At 41.6% G+C, this 12,495-nt stretch overlaps 1 protein-coding gene across 1 annotated transcript in view; it reads left to right on the top strand.

Annotated features, from left to right (window-relative positions):
* Positions 1-8: 8 nt before the first annotated feature.
* The window catches only part of REPS2 (RALBP1 associated Eps domain containing 2), a 181,865-nt gene continuing 169,378 nt past the window's right edge, over positions 9-12,495 (top strand). The window contains exon 1 of the mRNA XM_014548040.1: positions 9-27. The gene's annotated coding sequence lies outside the window, so the exon portion shown is untranslated. The remainder of the gene's footprint in view (positions 28-12,495) is intronic.

The raw sequence follows: 12,495 nt of genomic DNA, 5'->3' as shown, positions 1-12,495 counted from the left end.
CAGCTCCCTGCTGAGACGCTGCACCAGGTAGGTCCTCGTGCCCCTGCGGGTCTGTGGGGATCATTTCTGTAGGGACAAGGGGTGGGGCGACAGGGTTGCTCACAGGGACCCGGAGGCCTCGGCCAGGTGGCAAGGAAGGGGCTTCGCAGCCGGGAACGGAGACGAAGCCCTTGTTCCCGGGGGACACCAGCTTCCTCTGCAGCACAGCAGTGCTGGGTGCGCTCACCGTCCTCCTCCCCTGAGCCGAACTGGTACTCCCTCCCCTCCTCCAGCCATTTCTGGGGCTCTGCAGCCACCTAGACCCAAAGTTTGCCTTGTTCTGGAAGTGGTGTTTGTTTTGGCTGGTGTCTGGTTTAACCTCTGCTCCAGGCTCCTGCCCTTCCCTCTCCTGGGTGGGTGGGAAGGGGTGGGCGCTTGGGGTGCCTTGCTGGGATTTGAACTTGAAGGAGTGTGATGTGTGTGTCTAGGGCCCGGGGCCCAAGACTAAATGTTGCCCCTCTCTCTATGTATATATCTACCCTATATATTGCCTACTAACATATTTCTGAAAATTAGTATTAAACTGGAAAGCCATATTGACAAGTTACAGAGTGTGGACACGGGCTGCAAGAGAACATCTGGCAGGGCAGAGCACGCTTCCAATTTAGGGCTAGAGGTGGACCCAGAGGTCCAGTGTGGAGGACAGCTGTATTGCCCATATTATCATTGCTTGGACTTGGAAATATTATTGGAAAGTAATGTGTGTCATAGCTACCTCTTTTTGGCTGCTCCAAACCTGGAAAACAAGGAGGGGATGATCCACAGCAGATGCTGTTTTTGTTTTGTGCTTTCCTTGGAGCTTGGAGAAAGACAACTTGATAAGCACATTGTCTTTTGATGTTACCGGCACTAAGTGGTGATGAGATTCTTAATATCAGGCCCAGAACGTGAAATGAAACTTTTGTTAAAAGCAATAGCCAATATGAAGTTAACATCAATGGAATATTTAGAGTGGGTAGTAGTACTTTAAAATCTAATTCCAAAGGCGCACTGAGGGTTTTATGGCGCACTTGCAGTATCATTGTTTGTAGGTATTTTTTATACTGCTGGAGCATGATTATACCTGTATGTGAGCATAACTTTAGCCATTCTGTAATCTTTCACCTTTTAGAATTCAGGATTTCTGAAGATATAATTAGTATTCACGGAATTTAGCACGACTGATTGTCCCTTAAAAAGTCCTTGAAAATGATGATGGAAAGAGACATGCCTTGGGGTGGTAAACGCAATACAATATACGGATGATATATTGTAGAATTGTATGCCTGAAACCTGTATCATATTATTAACCAATGCCACCCCAATAAATTAAAAAAGTCCTTGATATGTAGACAGTTGTGCCACTGCTATTGAGCAGTTGAGTTGGACCAGGTAGAGAAAAAGTCAGTGCCTTCAAACACAAACCATGGTTATTACATCAGGCCCTCAGAATACTCCCAAGCATCATCAATTTATTAAATGCTGTCACTACTTCCCCACTGAAAGAGGAATAAGTGAAAGACCACACAGCAAGTGACAGCTGGGCACCTATTAAAGCTTATGTTGTTGGTAATGCATGGAGTGTGAGAAGGTGTGTAGATTAAATCTGAGTATGTTGGGTGACTGCTCCTTAGGAGTTGGGGAGAGGGCTTTCCTGGTGTTAGAACCCATGCTCCCTTGAGGTATAGGTAATTTGAGAAGAACCCAAGGCACAGTGCCTTTGCACGAATGAGATTCTATTCTTAATGTTCACTGGAAATCTGCTTGCAAAAAGACTGGCAAAAGGGGATCAGCAGATTGCTTGTAGTAAATCTCAGAGCTTTAAGCTCCCCCTTTCAGCCCAGCAAAACAAAATGCACCCTTCCCCATTAACCTAGCACAATCGGAGTAATCCAGTATTTCTTTAAAATATATGTTTTTATTGATTTTCAGAGGGAGGAAGGGAGAGGGAGAGAGAGACAGAAATATCAATGATGAAAGAGAATCATCGATCAGCTGCCTCCTGCACGCCCTGCACTGGGGATCGAACTGGAAACCCGCCCATGTGCTCTAGCCAAGGGAATCGAATCATGACCTCTTGGTTCATGGGTTGATGCTCAACCACTGAACTGCCACACCAGCTGGGCTCCAATATTGTTTTTACAGGTGACACGCGAACTCATTTTTTTGGTTGATTTTTCTTTGTTAAATGGCATTTAAATATATAAAATAAATATCAAAAATATAAATCTTTGTTTTACTATGGTTGCAAATATCAAAAAATTTCTATATGTGACACGGCACCAGAGTTAAGTTAGGGTTTTTCAAAAAGCTGACACACCGAGCTCAAAAGGTTCGCCATCACGGTGCTGTCCTCTCCTCTGTTTTTACTCTTTTTACTTATGCTCTCCCCTCTGTCTGAAGTGCCATGTCCCCTGCATGTCACCAGACTGACTCTTGCTCCTTTAAAAAGACTCAGCTCAGCCCCTACCCTCATTCCATCCCATCCCAGGCTAGGAGACTTCCCTGGAATCCCGAGTCTTTCAGAGAGAGGAAGGAAGAGGGAGAGAGGGATAGAAACATCAATGTCAAGAGAGAATCACTGATCAGCTGCCTCCTGCATGCCCCCTACTGGGGATGAAGCCCAAAACTGGGAATCAAACCCTGACTTCCTGGTTCATGGGTCAATGCTCAACCACTGAGCCACACCGGCTGGGCAACATTAGCCATTTTAAAAAAAATATTTATATGTAAGTTCAGGATTAAGTGGCCCAACAGGTATAACTGCTCAAATCATGAAGGCAGTAACCAGCTCAGGTAGTTTCTATAGTAACAGTCAGATGTTCTCCTTAATAAGCATACAATTAAGATTACCATAATGTTTCAGGAAGGGCAAAAATCTTATCTGGATTAAGTGTTCTATAAAAATACTTAATTTTTTCTTCTCCTTGTAATAAAAATAAACCACTACACCTGCTACTTTGTTATGGACGTGAATTACCTTAGGAATTTTTTTCAGTTGAAATATATAATATTTACTAAATATATATATTTTAATAGACTATTCAGAGCGGTTTGGGGTTCACAGCAAAACTGAGGGGAAGGTACAGAGTTCCCATGTGCCCCTCACCCCCACACCTGCACAGCTATTCCCATGATCAGTATGTCCCATCAGAGTGGTACATTTGTTACAATTGATGAACCTACATTAGCACATCATAATCACCCAGAGTTCATAGTTTACATTATGATTCAGTCTTGGTGATGTGCAATCTATGGGTTTGGGCAAATGTATAATGACATGTATCCATCATTATAATGTCATACAGAGTATTTTCACTGCCCTAAAATCCGGTATGCTCCATCTCTGTGCTTCATCTCTTCCTCTTACCCCCAACCCTTGGCAGGCAACTGATCTTGTAAAAAATATATATTTTTATTGATCTCAGAGAGGAAGGGAGAGGGAAAGAGAGACAGAAACATCAATGATGAGGGAGAATCATTGATCAGCTGCCTCCTCCCTGCCCCGCACTGGGGATCAAGCCCACAACCTGGGCATGTGCCCTGACTGGGAATCAAACCTCAACCTCCTGGTTCAGAGATCGTCACTCAACCACTGATCCACACTGGTTGGGCATGCAACTGATCTTTTTACTGTCTCCGTAGTTTTGCCTTTTTCAGATTGTCATATAGTGGAATCACACAGTGTGTAATCTTTTCAGATTGGTTTCTTTCATTTAGTGATATGCATTTAAGATTCTTCCATATCTTTTCATAGCTTGATGGCTTCTCTCTGTTTAGTGATGAATAATATTTTATTGTCTGGATGTACCAGAGTTTATTTATCCATCCACCAATTGGAGGACATCTAGGTGGCTTTTAGGTTTGGCAATTATGGATAAAGTTGCTATAAACATCTGTGTGTGCTTAGGTTTTCAAATCCTTTGTGTAAATACCAAGGATCATGATTGCTTGATCATATGGTAAAAGTATGTTTAGTTTTATAAGAAACTGCCAAACTGTTTTTCAAAGTGGATGTACCATTTTGCAACCCCCCCCCCCAGCAATGAATAAGAGTTCTTGCTATTCCACATTCTTGTGAGCATTTGTTATCAGTTTTCAAGATTTTGACTATTTTAATGGGTATGTAGTTGTATCTCATTGTTTTATTTTATTTTATTTTTGGTTAATCCTCACCTGAGGATATTTTTTCCATTGATTTTCAGAGAGAGTGGAAGGGAGGGAGGGAGAGCGGAAGAGGGGGAGTGAGGGAATGAGGCAAGGAGGGGAAGAGAGAAAGAAACTCACATCGATTTGTTACCTCCCATGGATCGAACCTGCAACCCAAGTTCGTGCCCTTGACAGGATATTGGACTTGCCACCCTTGGGTGTGCAGGGCGACACTCTAACCACTGAACACACTGGCCAGGGCTCATTGTTCTTTTAATTTGCAATTCCCTAATGACATATGATTTTGAGTATCTTTTCATGTGCTTATTTGCCATCTTGAATTATTTTAATGCATCAAAATAGCCTATTTTAAAAGGCCTTTTGGACCCTTTATAGAGTATTTATGTTCATGTGCTGATTCATTTTAAAAGCAGGATTTTAGTATTAGCTAGAAAAACGGTAGAATGAAACACTTAAATTAAAAAAGGAGAATATCAATGTCTGAGAAACAGGTAGTTTTTGTTTAATACTTTAAGACAAAGAACTAGAAATGTTGGAGTTATGAGTTTCCCAGGCTGTGAAGTATCTCATTGGTATTCAGTAGCTAGCATTTTATTAGAAGGCATAGGGTGTGGTGGGAATCAGGTTTGGGTTTGAAGGGTATTTGAGTCATTTGAGATTCTATTGTGCATCAGATAGACACTGTTCTAACTGCTACAGTTATAGCAATGAATCAAACACAAATCCCTGTCCTCATGGAGCTTACATTCCAATGCTAATGTTTTTATTCTTCAGTTTGAGTAAGAAAAAATTTGAAATATGGCATCTAGAAAAAAAATGTTTATCTTAAACTGGCAACTTTTGTGTATGACATAATGAATTAACAGACTGTATAGACTCCTTTATAATATCTATCTCTTAGGATGGTATCTTAGTCTCTGGGGATGATGTGCATATTTCAAGCATTCATAATTATTTTTATGATAGTTAACTCTTTTTTGTTTTGAAATAATGTCTTTATTTTTCATTGAGATATAATTGACATATATAGCATCATGTTAGTTTCAGGTATACAACATAATGATTTTATATTTGTATATATTGTGAAATGATTACCACAGTAAGTCTAGTTAACATCCATCACCACACACAAATTTTTTTCTTGTGATGAGATTATTTGATTTACCCTCTTAGCAACTTTCAGGTATACAGTACACTATTATTAACTACTAGAGGCCCGGTGCACGAGATTCATGCACTGGGGGAGGGGTCCCTCAGCCCGGCCTGTGCCCTCTCGCAGTCCGGGACCCCTCAGGGGATGTATGTCGAGCCCACAACCTGGGCATGTGCCTTTGACTGGAATCAAACCCGGGACCCTTCAGTCCGCAGGCCAACGCTCTATCCACTGAGCCAAACCAGCTAGGGCTATGCCTCCTTTTAAAAAATCTATGATGATGATGATGATGAGAGAGAGAGAGAGAGAGAGAGAGAGAGATTTGTTGTTCCTCATTGGTTGTTTCTTGTACGTGCCCTGACTAGAGATCAAAACCACAACCTTGGCGTATCGTAATGACACTCTAACCAACTGAGCTACCTGGCCAGGGCCTTATGTTTCCTTTTTAAAAAATCTTCATTACCCACTCATAATTATGGTGTTGTAGAGACCTTGATGCCTAAGGAAAGTAGGTGGCATTTTTCTTTATATAGAATCATATGACAGGGGGACTGTTCTAAACATGTACAAATATTAAAAATGCCTTCATGGATACCAAAATGCACACTGATATTCTTGAGAATGTTAAAGGATCTTTATTAGGCTTTCATAGGCCTGCTTTTTTCTCATATTTTTTAAAATGGAAAATTTCAAACAAACAAGTGGATGGAAAAGTACATTAAACTCGTCTGCACTTGTCACCCAGGCTGAACAACCATCAATACATGATTCTATTCTATCTGCATTCCCACCTTTGTTCCCTTCCCCTTCTATTATCCTGAAGAAAATCTCAGACATCATATGATTCATAGGTTTTATATTTAAGGAAGAAATCTGGGGTTGGTTAGAGGAGATGAAACCTCCAGGGATTTAATATGGTCAGAAAAGTAACTCTGGTCTATGGTCAAATGGCAAGACTGATTGATGGTTCCATGCAATCAAGCCATTGGCAGTCTTTAAGATAACAACGTTTGAGAACTGATTTAGAATAATTGGGGAAACCAACAGGGAGATGGAAAAAGTAACAAGGTGAAGACTAGAAATATAAGATGGATTTGAAGATTGTCCTAGTTTCATACTCATAACTAGGGACTGCCCTACTTTAAGGGTATAGAAAATTGATTTTGAGGAAATCTTGACTTGTTTCACTAATTATTGGTAACTTTTTGAAAAATATATTTTTATTGATTTCAGAGAGGAAGGGAGAGGGAGAGATGCCCAGCTGTGTGGCTCATTGAGTGTCGACCTATGAACCAGGAGGTCACGGTTCGATTCCCAGTTAGGGCATATGCTGGGGTTGTGGGCTTGATCCCCAGTGTAGGGCATGCAGGAGACAGCTGATCAATGATTCTCTCTTATCATTGATGTTTCTTTTAAAAAAAATATTTTTATTGATTTCAGAGAGGAAGGGAAAGAGAGATAGAAACATTAATGATGAGAGAGAATCATTGATTGGCTGCCTTCTGCACACTCCACACTGTGGATGGAGCCTACAACCATGGCATGTGCTCTGACCGGGAATCGAACTGTGACCTCCTGGTTCATAGGTCGTTCAACCACTGAGCCACACTGGCCGGGCATTACTGGTTAGTTTTTAAAGAGGGTTTGGGTCCTTTCCAGGTTTTTTGAAACTTTATGTTTTCTAAAGGCAAGCATTTAGTATTTTGTATTATATAATTCTGTTCTTTGGTACATGTCTATGGGTGGGCAACTGTCTTAGTCTGTTTGGGCTGCTATAACAATTGCTACAGACTGGTTGCTTATGGATACAGATATTTATTGCTCACAGTTCTGGAGGCTGGAAGTCCAAGATCTGCATATTTGGGGTCTGGTGAAGGACCCTTCATGGTACATATCTGGTGCCTTCTTGTCCTGTCCTCACATAGTGGAAAGGGCTAACGAGCTTTCTGGCCTCTTACTATAAGGGCACTAATTCCACTCATGAGGATTCCACCCTCCTGGCCTAAGCATTTCCCAAAGGCCCCATTTTCTTATACCATCATGTCAGGCATTAGGATTTCAACATATGAATTTTGGGAGGGACAAACGTTCAGATCATAGCGGCAACCAACTAACCTGGGTTGCTCCAGACTGAGGTGTTTACTGGGATGTGGAGATTTCAGTTTTCAAACCAGGATAGTCCTATGCAAACTAGGATCGTCGTCCTGCGCCCCCCCCCCCACCCATTGGTTACTGCATTAGTTACCTATTACTTTATAATGAATTTCCATTAATTTAAATTGCAGCTTTAAACAATACATTTATTATCTTATTATTTCTTGTGGGTCAGGAGTCCTGACATGGCTTAACTGGGTCTTCAGCTCAGAGTTTTACAAGGCCGAAATCAAGGTGTTGGCTGAACAGCATTCCTTTCTGGAGCTTGGAGACCTCTTCCAAGCTCATGTGGTCGTTAGTACAATTCAGTTCCTTGTGATTTTAGGACTAAAGCCCTCAGCTCCTAGAGGCCACCCCGCAGTTCCTTGCCACATGGCCCTCTCCATAGGCAGTTCATAACATGCCTGTTAGCTCCTCTGAGATCAGCAGGAGATTCTCTCCAGTTGACTTAGATGAGTGACATCCCATCACCTTTGCCATATTCCGTTGGTTAGAAGCAAGTCACAGGTTCTGTCTGCACTCAAGGGGAGAGGATTCTACAAAAGCACAGACACCAGGAAGTGAGAATTATTTGGGGTGAGAGGAACCTTAGGGTCTTTCCACCACACTTGCCTTTCAGAGTTTTCTGAAGCAGAAAATTATTCTGATGAGTTTTTATGTGGCCAGAATATCTATCTATCTATCTATCTATCTATCTATCTATCTATCTATCTATCATCTATCTATCTATCTATCTATCTATCTATCTATCTATCTATCTATCTATCTATCTTTCTTTCTTCACCACTCATTTCAAATTTCGTTATCTTCCTAAAAACACTTGCATACATAATTCATTTTCTTATGCCAAGTAGAACTGGCAAATATATATCTCCTAAGTTATTATTTCTAATTTTAGCCTTTAGGCAGTTTGTTTTTCCTCTCAACTAGTAGGAGGCAGGAAAAAAAGTGATGTGAATGCCCTGCATGCCCACTCCAGCACAGAATACTCTAAAGCAGGGTCCAGTTCAGGGGCTGTGAATTTAGATGTGGGAAAAATACATCTTTATACTAACCCCTGACTGAAATCGAGCATTTCTTTCTATTATGCATGTACACAACAAACCACAGAAGGATTAGCAGTACCTGTGACCTTATCACCTGTAGAAATAGGATATTTAAAAAATCATATCACAATTGTTTAAAATAATTCAATGACAATTTACAATAGTTTAGACACATTAGCTGATCTTACTCATTGTATTAATAAAGAAACAAATGTGTTACTACCAGAAACTTGTTTTTTTAATATTTTGATAGCTGCATTTCAATATATTTTGTTTGTACTAATAATGCTATGTATTTTAAATGTTTAATTCTATGCATTTAAACACATTCTGAGAAGAGGTACATGTAGACTGCCAAAGGGGGCCACAGCACAAAAATGGTTAAGAAGCCCTGCTCTGAGGTGTCAGGACTAGAAATTCCAGTTTTCGGAGTTCATTATTTCCAAAGTCAGAATGGCAGTAGCACTACTGGCCAGCCCAGGTCCCTCCCCCTCTAGTCCATCTTACAAGGGGAAAGGAAGCTCAGAGTGAATGAATGCTCTGCTTCCTCTACGACAGTGGTTCTCAACCTTCCTAATGCCGCGACCCTTTAATACAGTTCCTCATGTTGTGGTGACCCCCAGCCATAAAATTATTTTTGTTGCTACTTCATAACTGTAATTTTGCTACTGTTATGAATTGTAATGTAAATATCTGATATGCAGGATGTATTTTCATTGTTACAGATTGAACATAATTAAAGCATAGTGATTAATCACAAAACAATATGTAATTATATATGTGTTTTCCGACGGTCTTAGGTGACCCCTGTGAAAGGGTCATTTGACCCCCAAAGGGGTCGAGACCCACAGATTGGCGACCCACAGGTTGAGAACCGCTGCTCTAGGACCTTATGCTGCAGTCTCTGCAGACCCTGTAGTCCTGGCCCTGAGCTCTCTGTGCTCTTGACCTTTCTATCTGGCCCTCTCAGCTCTGCCTCACTCCAGAGAGTCCCTCTGGAGCAGGTGCCAGCTGGCTGTTGGGACTCTTTTATTTACCACTAATATTTCTACTTCCAAGACTGGCTGGACCATGACTTGAAGGAAGAAGTGATTTTTAAGTGACAAGAGAAACCTAGCTATCTTTAGAATTAATTCATGAACAGGAGAGGCTATTAACATTAGGCTAGTAGTAAATGTTTGTTTTGACTTAATTCATTTCTAACACTTTGCCATTGGTTTACAGAAAAATATCTTTGTTCAGCCTCCTGGGGGTAATTAAGTGGTTCACCTGTGTTAATTTCCTGACTAATTGAAGTATACCCATAAATGCCAGCAATTACAAATTGTTTTTTTTTTAAAGCAGGCTTTCTTAAATGTGTAATATTTGCCTCGTGCCTGCAAAAGAACATATTTAATACAATAATCTCTTTGTTTCTCCCTTAGTTCATGGTCAGCCTTGTGAAAAACATGATTATATGTGAACAGATTTTTGTCCCTGGAGATGTTTGGTGTGCTTGCTTTTTTAGTTTTTTTTTTCTTTAGGATCTCTTTCAAATTTTCAATTCCTCTCCTTTGCGTACACCCTGGTACCTTCATAGTCCTACTACTGAGAGATGGCAATGGAAGTAAAGCAGGTGCACTTTAGCACATGGGTCCTCAAACTACGGCCCACGGGCCACATGCAAATACAAATATTGTATTTGTTCCCATTTTGTTTTTTTACTTCAAAATAAGATATGTGCAGTGTGCATAGGAATTTGTTCATAGTTTTTTTAAAAACTATAGTCCGGCCCTCCAACGGTCTGAGGGACAGTGAACTGGCCCCCTGTTTAAAAAGTTTGAGGACCCCTGCTTTAGCATGTGGATGTTTTAGATTCTTTTAATTTATTCATTGTTCTAGATCAAGGGTTCTCTACCTCAGCACTGTCAACACTTTGGTCTGTGTCAGGATGTCTAGCAGCACCCCTAATTTCTACCCATTAGATGCCAGTATCTGTCCCTCCCCTAGGTGCTAAAACAAAAAAATGTTTTCAGACATTGCTAGGTGTCCCCTGCAGCAAAAATGTACTCTGGTTGTAGATATATGATGAAAACCTTCATAGTAGCAGCTACCATTTATTTACTGATTGCCATGTACTTGGCCTTGTCCTATAACTTGGCACAAGTTCATTTTATTTAATTCTCACAACCAAACTACTAGATAGGTATTATTGTCTCCAATTTGAAGAAAACAAAATGGAGGTGCAGAAGTTCAGTAACTTCACCAAGGTCACAGAGATAAGTGACTTCTGGTAATACCTTTCATAATTATTTGGGTTGAAACTCAGTCTTTGTTGAAGGGACAAACTAAAAATGACAGGGAAATTTCCTGATGCTGCCTTAATGAAGAGGCTATTGATTTCATAGCAATTCTGTGTAAATGTTGGGATTCTTCCTTAAAGGGTGATTGTATGTGTGTGTTTGTGTTTGTGTTTTTTTTTGTGTGTGTGTGTGTGTGTGTGTGTGTGTAGAGAGAGAGAGAGAGAGAGAGAGAGAGAGAGAGAGAGAAAGGGTTTTGGGCCATTTTCTAAGGAGCTTCTGTGGCATGGTGGAGCCTAGAGACAGCATGGGTCAGCCTAGGGTCAACGTTGATCAAACTTTGAAGTCAAGTAAGCCATCAGAAATTCAGGACCCTAAAGGGGGGGATGGGAGACATCTGTAATGCTATCAACAATAAAAAATATATATATTAAAAAATAAATTCAGAGCCCTGCAGGAAATAGCAAGCTCAGATGGTTTTACTAAAAGCAGGGGCATTGAGGCATAGAGAGACTTGCAACAGCAGGAAGCCAGTGCCTTCCATAGATCTGAGGTGGCCAGGGGAAGGGATGTTGTTGCTGGAGCTCTGAAAGGTGGCTCCCAAACAGACACAGTAGTCTAGAAGAATGGAGCCATTGCTAGAGCTGTGTCCAGGGAGGGAATGGTGCGCTGAGGGGCAGATAACCCACTCTCCTGCCCTCTGATGTGCTGAAGTGCCCCTCACTGTCTTCATCCAAGTGGAAGTCAGGGACAGGGGAGCCTGGGTGTTGAAGCTTATAGAGGCCAGCCTCATGGGTAGAGGGGATAAAGAAGGGTTGGGTGTGCCTCGGGAATATATAGAGGGAAGGCCAGCAGAGGCTACAACCTGGACTGGGAACCACTGTGTTGAATCCTACAGAAAATGGGGCATGGATTGTGTGGGGAGAGAGGGAAGTCCATTTGTGCCAAGCAAGGTCTGGGTGTATGACCTCTAGGAGGCACAAGAGAGGGCTGGACAGGAGCAACTGACCCATCTGAGCTGCTTTTTGCACTTATCTAGGGAAACCTTGAGGACTATGGGGTTGTCTGTCTGCATTTGGATATGGAGTGTCTGTGCTTTTCGATCAGAGTAGGGCAGTTTCATGAGTTGCAATGCTTGTTCTTGTTCAGAGCATTGGAGATTCTGCCAGGAGTAAGTGGCACATGGTGGAAAGGTCACATTAGGACCGGAGATGAATTAGTTCAGGGGAGTAGAAAGCATATCTAATCTAATAAAAGACAAAAAGGGTAATTAACCATATCTCCGCTACACTTCCCATTGGCTAATCAGCGAGATATGCAAATTAACTGCCAACAAAGATGGCAGCCGGCAGCCACACAGCTGAAGCGAACATGAGGCTTGCTTGCTCCAGTGATGGAGGAAGCCAAGGTTCCCTGCCTGCCGCGGCCCGGCTCTGAGCCCGAAAGCAACAATATTTCAATTATAGAAGCTAAACAAACCCCAGATACTTGCTTTCAGCCAGCCAGGGCCTCAGAGCTGGGAGTGCCAGTGATGGCAACAATGTTTCAATTATAGACGGTAAATAAATCTCAGAATAAAAAAAAAATTAAAAAAAAGGAGAGGCTGGGAGCTTCAGTTGCTGGCCAGCCTGAAAACGGCCCTCAGCCCCTCACCCAGGCTGGCCAGGCACCCCAG

The sequence above is a fragment of the Myotis brandtii genome, unplaced genomic scaffold, assembly GCF_000412655.1.
Source record: "Myotis brandtii unplaced genomic scaffold, ASM41265v1 scaffold490, whole genome shotgun sequence".
Taxonomy (NCBI): Eukaryota; Metazoa; Chordata; class Mammalia; order Chiroptera; family Vespertilionidae; genus Myotis; species Myotis brandtii.
The sequence above is the reverse complement of the archived record's forward strand: the minus strand, read 5'-3'. Positions and strand labels throughout refer to the sequence as shown.